The sequence below is a fragment of the Lepidothrix coronata genome, unplaced genomic scaffold, assembly GCF_001604755.1.
Source record: "Lepidothrix coronata isolate B3197 unplaced genomic scaffold, Lepidothrix_coronata-1.0 Scaffold335, whole genome shotgun sequence".
Classification (NCBI taxonomy): domain Eukaryota; kingdom Metazoa; phylum Chordata; class Aves; order Passeriformes; family Pipridae; genus Lepidothrix; species Lepidothrix coronata.
The window spans coordinates 164,920-171,200 of NW_016690515.1; positions in this window are offsets into that span (position 1 = coordinate 164,920).

Below are 6,281 nucleotides of genomic sequence, written 5' to 3' on the forward strand. Positions count from 1 at the left end.
ATTTAATACTTATTTACTCCTGCCTGGGTGAGTCAAGGCTGAAATCCCAGCTTAGTTTGCTAATTTTACCATGTCTTAGCAGGAGGAGCCTCCTGGAGATTCCTGTCCCCACGTGCTTGGGGAGCAGGTTTAGCACCAAGTGTCTGCAACACGGATAAGGGATGAGGACTCTCCTCTCCTCCCCTCTCCTCTCCTCCCCTCTCCTCTCCTCCAGCCCTCAGCAGGTTCTGGGTAACAAGGCAGAGGATCTGGGGAGAGGAACGTCAATAACCTGAATTTTGACCCCCAAGAAGGACCCAGGCCTGGCAATCAGAAGGCTGTGGGACCTGCAGCAAGGAGGTGAATCTCTCTGGGTCCCAGCTCCTGCTGGAAGGAGGAGAATAAACCAAACACATCCACGTAAAGCTAACGCTGTCCTGGGATGGTGGGACCTGGAGGAGGTGCTCTGATCTTTGCCAGGTGTAACAATTCCATTCAATCAGGGCTTCACTCCCCCCAAAACACTTCCCAGATCCCACCATGCCAACACTCATTCACTCATCACGTGCTGCCTGAGGTTTCAGCCTCAAAGCCTTCTGCTGGGGGAGCTCCTGGATGGCATCCAAGGAACAACCCACAGGGGATCTGCAGCTCCACAGGGATGACAAACCCCTGGCTTGGTGTTCCCTGCCGGGCACCAGCAGCTCCAGGAGCAGCTGGACCTGCCGGGACCTCGGGTCCCTTGGAAGCCGCCCCGGCGCTTGGTCGGTGGCCAGCGAGCAGGGGGTGGAGGGAATGTGGGAATGCCAGGTTGGTTTCCAGCCTGGTGGTCACAGCAGCCTCGCTCCTGGTGCTGCAGCCAGGAGGGGACGTGGCAGCTGCTGGTGCCCCGGGCACAGGAGGGTTGTTTGGTGACCCAAAGGGAGGGAACAGCTGCTGCATCGGCCGCGAAATCGGAGCAAGGACCTTCCAGATCCCGCTGCCACAACCAAGCAGCTGGGGAGGTGCTTCCCCAAGTTCCCATGGAATTTATATCCCAAAGGAAGGGGTTGAGATGAAGGTCCAGAGCAATCCTGGAAGTCAACAAAGTCTTTCATAGACAAGGGCAACACACAGTGAAAATGCCCTTTGGGGATCACTGGTGTTCTGCAAGAGCCTGAAGGCAGCAAAGGCAGAGACAAGTCCCAGCTCCACTCACACTTAAGCTGGAAAAGGAGTTTTCATGGTACAATCCTGTCCCACCACTTTTTGGGGACTTGGGGCAAGGGCCTGGAGGGACAAGACAAGGGGGAATGGCTTCCCACTGCCAGAGGGCAGTGTCAGATGGGATATTGGGAAAGAACCCTTTGCTGTGAGGGTGGGGAGGCCCTGGCACAGGTTGCCCAGAGAAGCTGTGGCTGCCCCTGGATCCCTGGAAGTGTCCAGGGCCAGGTTGGATGGGGCTTGGAGCAACCTGGGCTGGTGGAAGGTGTGGCACTGGATGATCCTTCCCACCCAACCCATTCCATGACTCCCTGTGGGCACCAGGCACAGTCCAGCCCTTTGGGCAGCTCTGGCTCCTCACCAAGCCCGGGTGTCACCACACACTGGTGGAAGTCAGGTCCACCAGGACAAAGTGACAGATGCAGCTCCTGGGAAATCAACTGACTTATTTTTAACAACGATTCCATCAGAAGAGACAGCGAGATGTGAGCTGAGCCCCTGCCAAGGGCAGAAACCCCAGCCCCAGAATCCAGGAAGAGTGAAATGAACTGGAAAATGGAAAGGGAAAAAGAGGTTTTGTGAGGAAGTTGGGATCTACCCCAGCACTGCTCCCGTCCTGCCAGGGAACACATGGGAATGTCTGTGTGGAATGAACAAGGTGGGAATGTCAGTATGGAACGAACCAGACAATAATTTCTGTGTGCAATAAACACCGAGGTGTTGGTGCTTCCTGCAAACACAGTTCTTTGTGCAACTGCAAGGAATGTTTTTGGGTGGAAGCAGCTTCTCCAGCTGCTGATCCCAGCTCGTGGTGAGGGCTGGGCTTCTCCTTTGCCTTTGGATCTCCTGGCTCAGCGAGCAGGGCCCTGGGTGAGCGCTGGCAAAAGGGAAACCAGCAGAGAGGGGAGGGCTGGGAGTGGAAGCAGCTCACTGGCCCATGAAACGTGAGAGTTTTGACTGAGCATTTAATCCAGGACCTCAGGGAAAACACAAGCCAAGTGGCGCAGAAATGGCCCCAGACATCTGTCAGCTCTGCAGACACAGGAACAGCCCCGGCACCCACTCGAGGGGGGAAGGACACAGCCAAGGGAGGGAGCAGGCAAAGATCAGAGGGAGCTTTGGCAACACAAGGCTGGAAAAGTTAAATAAACACGTTAAATAAATGTTAAACGTGCAAGATGTCAGGTTGGACGGAGCTGGGGGCAACCTGGGCTAGTGGAAGGTGTCCCTGCCCGTGGGACTGGGGGGGCTTTCAGCTCCCTTCCAACCCCAACCATTCCATGATTCCCTGCTTAGGAGCAACCACAGGTGACCTGGAATGCCCTGCAAGGAGCTGCAACAGGCCTGAAAATCCAGCAGAGCACTTGTCTGGGAGATGTCCTCCATGGGCAGCTGTGAGCTCCATCCAGGGGGACAGGGGGTTGGGAACATGCCCTGCCCAGGGCTGGGGGGCTCTGGGGCTGCAGCCCCGTCACTGACAGGGCTGGGGTGGAACAGGGGTTCACACAGATCTCCCAGGATCTTTAAGTGAGGTGCTGCCTGCCTGTGGATGCAGCCAACACCACCACAGAGCAGGAAATAGGCTCTTTTAGGAAGCAAAATTTGGGCAGAGGTGGCAAAGCCGAGCCAGGTGCCTGGTTTTCATGACAACAAAGATCCGAGAGATTTTCAGAGGGATTGAAATGATGCTACATGTGCAGTGTGGTGTGAAAGGAGGGCTCAGCAGCAGTGAATCCAGTGGGATGGATTCCAGAGGTGACTGCTTTAAACCACCCAGTTTTCCTGGACCTTAAACCAAGGCCTCTCTCTGGAAGCACTGTGGGCTTCCAACCCAGGATGTCCCATGATTCTGTGACACCACAAAGCCTGCAGCTGCAACCAAGATGGGAGGATCAGGAGGGGCAGGATGGAGAACACCCAAAAAAATGGGAACACCTTATGTAAGTCAGAGCTGCCTCATCTGGACACAGGCTGAGCCTTGCAGGGGGTACAGCCATGAAAGAAGACATCAAAAAGGCTCCCAGATGAAGGGAGGCTGCAAAAAAGAACCCAAAAAAGCAGGAGCTATATTCTGCATGAAGAAAATATGCAGGAAGTGGAGAGGGAGGAACTGGAGAGGTCTAAAAAAAGGCAGTTTTCAAGGCTCTGCTTCCCAACAAGAGCCAAGGACAGAAACAGGGATTCTGAGAATTCCAAGGAGGGCTAAATCAGCTTTCCAGGCAGTGTTTGGTGTCACTGCTGGGGACCACTCCGGGATGTGGAGCTCACTGCTGCTGGGTGGCAGAGGTGAGAATCATGGAATCATGGAATGGTTTGGGTTGGGAAGGACCTTAAAGCTCATCCAGCTCCACCAGGGACACCTTCCACTAGCCCAGGTTGCTCCAAGCCCCATCCAACCTGGCCTTGGACACTTCCAGGGATCCAGGGGCAGCCACAGCTTCTCTGGGCAACCTGTGCCAGGGCCTCCCCACCCTCCCAGGGGAGAATTTCTTCAGCAGGGTCTGAAAAGACACTGGATACGAGATGGGTAATAAACATGGACATATCTGAGGTACAACAGGTGTCATTTGGGGACAGATAAGTGTCCTCTGTATGAGGGTTTAGGGCCAAGGCTGGTGTCTGGCAGGGCAGGGATGGGGACATATCTCATCTGGCCACTTGTGGGTTTGTGCAGCTTGCAGGACAATGATACTGGGGGTGTCTGGGCCCAGAGAAGTTACAGTCCCCACTGTGAAAATGAACCCCACAATAGCTTCAGAGGAGACAAAACAGGAGAGCAGCTGATTCTCAGTGTGGCCAAATTGTGAAGCCTGCACTGAAACCTCGTGTGCATTTTGTGTCTCCCCTGCATCACCCAGAGCTGCCCCATGGGAAGGACAGACCCTCCCCATGCCCTGACTGCCTGTGACCACCAGAACCCCCAAACCCACTGTCCCCAGGGCATGAGGAGCATCCCATGCAAACAATCCCAGGTGGATATTTCATTCCAGGGAGAGAGATTTGCTGCATCAAATACCCCAGAGACCCTCACACTTCCCCCCAGCTCTGCCACTGCCCCTCCCAGGACAGGCACATCTCAAGGGTGGCAGCTTCAAAGCAGATTTACACACTCAGAGCATAAACTGCCCTCAGTAAGAGTCAGCTCATTCTGACAGCATCACCCCTGTGACTCCATGGCTCTCTTCATCCTTCTCATCAGAGGGAAAAAGCACCTTTCCCCACCCAGCTCTTAGTGGGACACCCTGGCTCAGGGGCCTGCAGGAGGTTAAAGCAAGGATTAACTGTCCTGAGCAATCCAGAAAATAATTCACCATCCTCCTTCCCTTCTTGGACTGTACTGGGAATGCCCTTCCATCCAGCCATCCCTTTTCAGTGCAGCCCAAAGCCACAGCCCCCCTTCATCCCAGGGCTTCCTGAGAATCCCAGGGTGAGGAGATGAACCATTTCTGGGGGCAGATCATTCCTCTCTGCTAATCCCAGAGCAGCTGGATGGGCACACACACCATGGGCAGTGTGTCACTCGTGCAGCACGTGCTGCACAACCCACACGTGCACTCAGGGGGACAAAACCACCCTAAACCACAGCGTGGTTTGCGACACCTGCCTTGTGAAACCCTCCCTGAGGCCTCACAGGATGTTTGCTCCGAGCTCTGCAGAGCTGTGGGGTCACAGGGCTCCTCCAAACCAGGTGGCCTTGGAGGAGATCAGTCATTAGGACGGATCAAAGAAGTCAGACACGAACCAAGGGCATCTCAAGTCAGGATCAAAAGGCATTTCCCCAGTGGAAGGTCAGAACAAGCCCTCCAGGCATTTTAGTTCCAGCAAAGGTCACTGAGCTGAACAGGTCCTTCCTCACTCTGTGATTTTTCACAATTATCTCCAGTCAAGTGACACTTGATACACTGAATTTTTTTTCCTTCTTCAAACCCAGCAAACATTTACAGTGTTATTTCCAGCCCAGTTTTGCACCTCGTGCTCTGCTCAAGCCAAAATCACCTCAGAGGCTGCAAGAAGTGGCTTTTCAAAAGCCGTTTGTTAAGGAGCAAGAGAAAGCACCAGGCCACAGACAGAACTGAAAACTCAACCTCTCCACTTAAGAAGTGGCTTTCAAGCCTTCCTGGCTCAGCCCTGCCCACGTGCTGCCCCTGCTGACATTTAGTTACCAGAGCAAACCACAGAGTCGCTCACTGGGTTTGGGGAACCACACATTTCACCATCAGGCTGCGTCAGCAGGGCTGTTTTTCCCCCTTTAATGAGAAACAAGAATTGTTAATACCTGTACATTCCCAGTGCAAAGTGTCACATATGTCCAGTGGCACAGGGCAAGGCAAAGTCAGCTCTGAGTGCTCAGCTCTGCTGCTGCTGGGACAGTCACATCCATTCCTGTCTGAGTCATAAAATCCACTTTCCTGGCATGGCAGCAGCTGCCAAAACACTGAGGGGCCTTTTTCATGACGTGTCTGCAGCAGATCCAGGTATATTCCTTCCCCTCCAGCTGAGATGCAAACCCAGGCCATTAAGGATTTGGCTCTCTCATTCTTAAAATGCATTTATTGCCATTGACCCTGGAGCAGCTGCTGAGCTGCACTTCCTCCTTCCCTGATGTAGGAACTGGGGCATTTGCACATCCAGGGAGAGCTTTCTGGAAGACAGTGAGCTCTGAAATGCTTCTGTCTCTTCCAGCAAAGCCCTTTGGTTCATGTGCTCCTGGGCAGAGGATGCTGGGCTGAGGGGGCAGGGGCTGCTCCTGCTCTCCCAAATTGCCATGAAACACCCACACGGGTCAATGGGGGCAGGTCCCAGCCACGGGTCTGCACCTCAAAGTTATTATTTTAGGGTGGGAAAGCCCCAAATGTGGTTTTGAGACAAAAAAAAAAGCATAAACTGCGTTAAATATTTCATTTCCTCCAGCAGGCAAAACGAAAAATTTCCAATCCCGTGAAATAAAGGCAGATCCCAGATCCTGAGGGAGGGCCAGGGCAGCACCAACCTGCCAGGGCTGTGCCTGGAGATGGGTGAGGGATGGAACACTCTGCCAGAGACCCCTGACCTGCCACAAGCCCCCCTGGAGCACTCAGGGAATTCCAAAACCCCCCCCA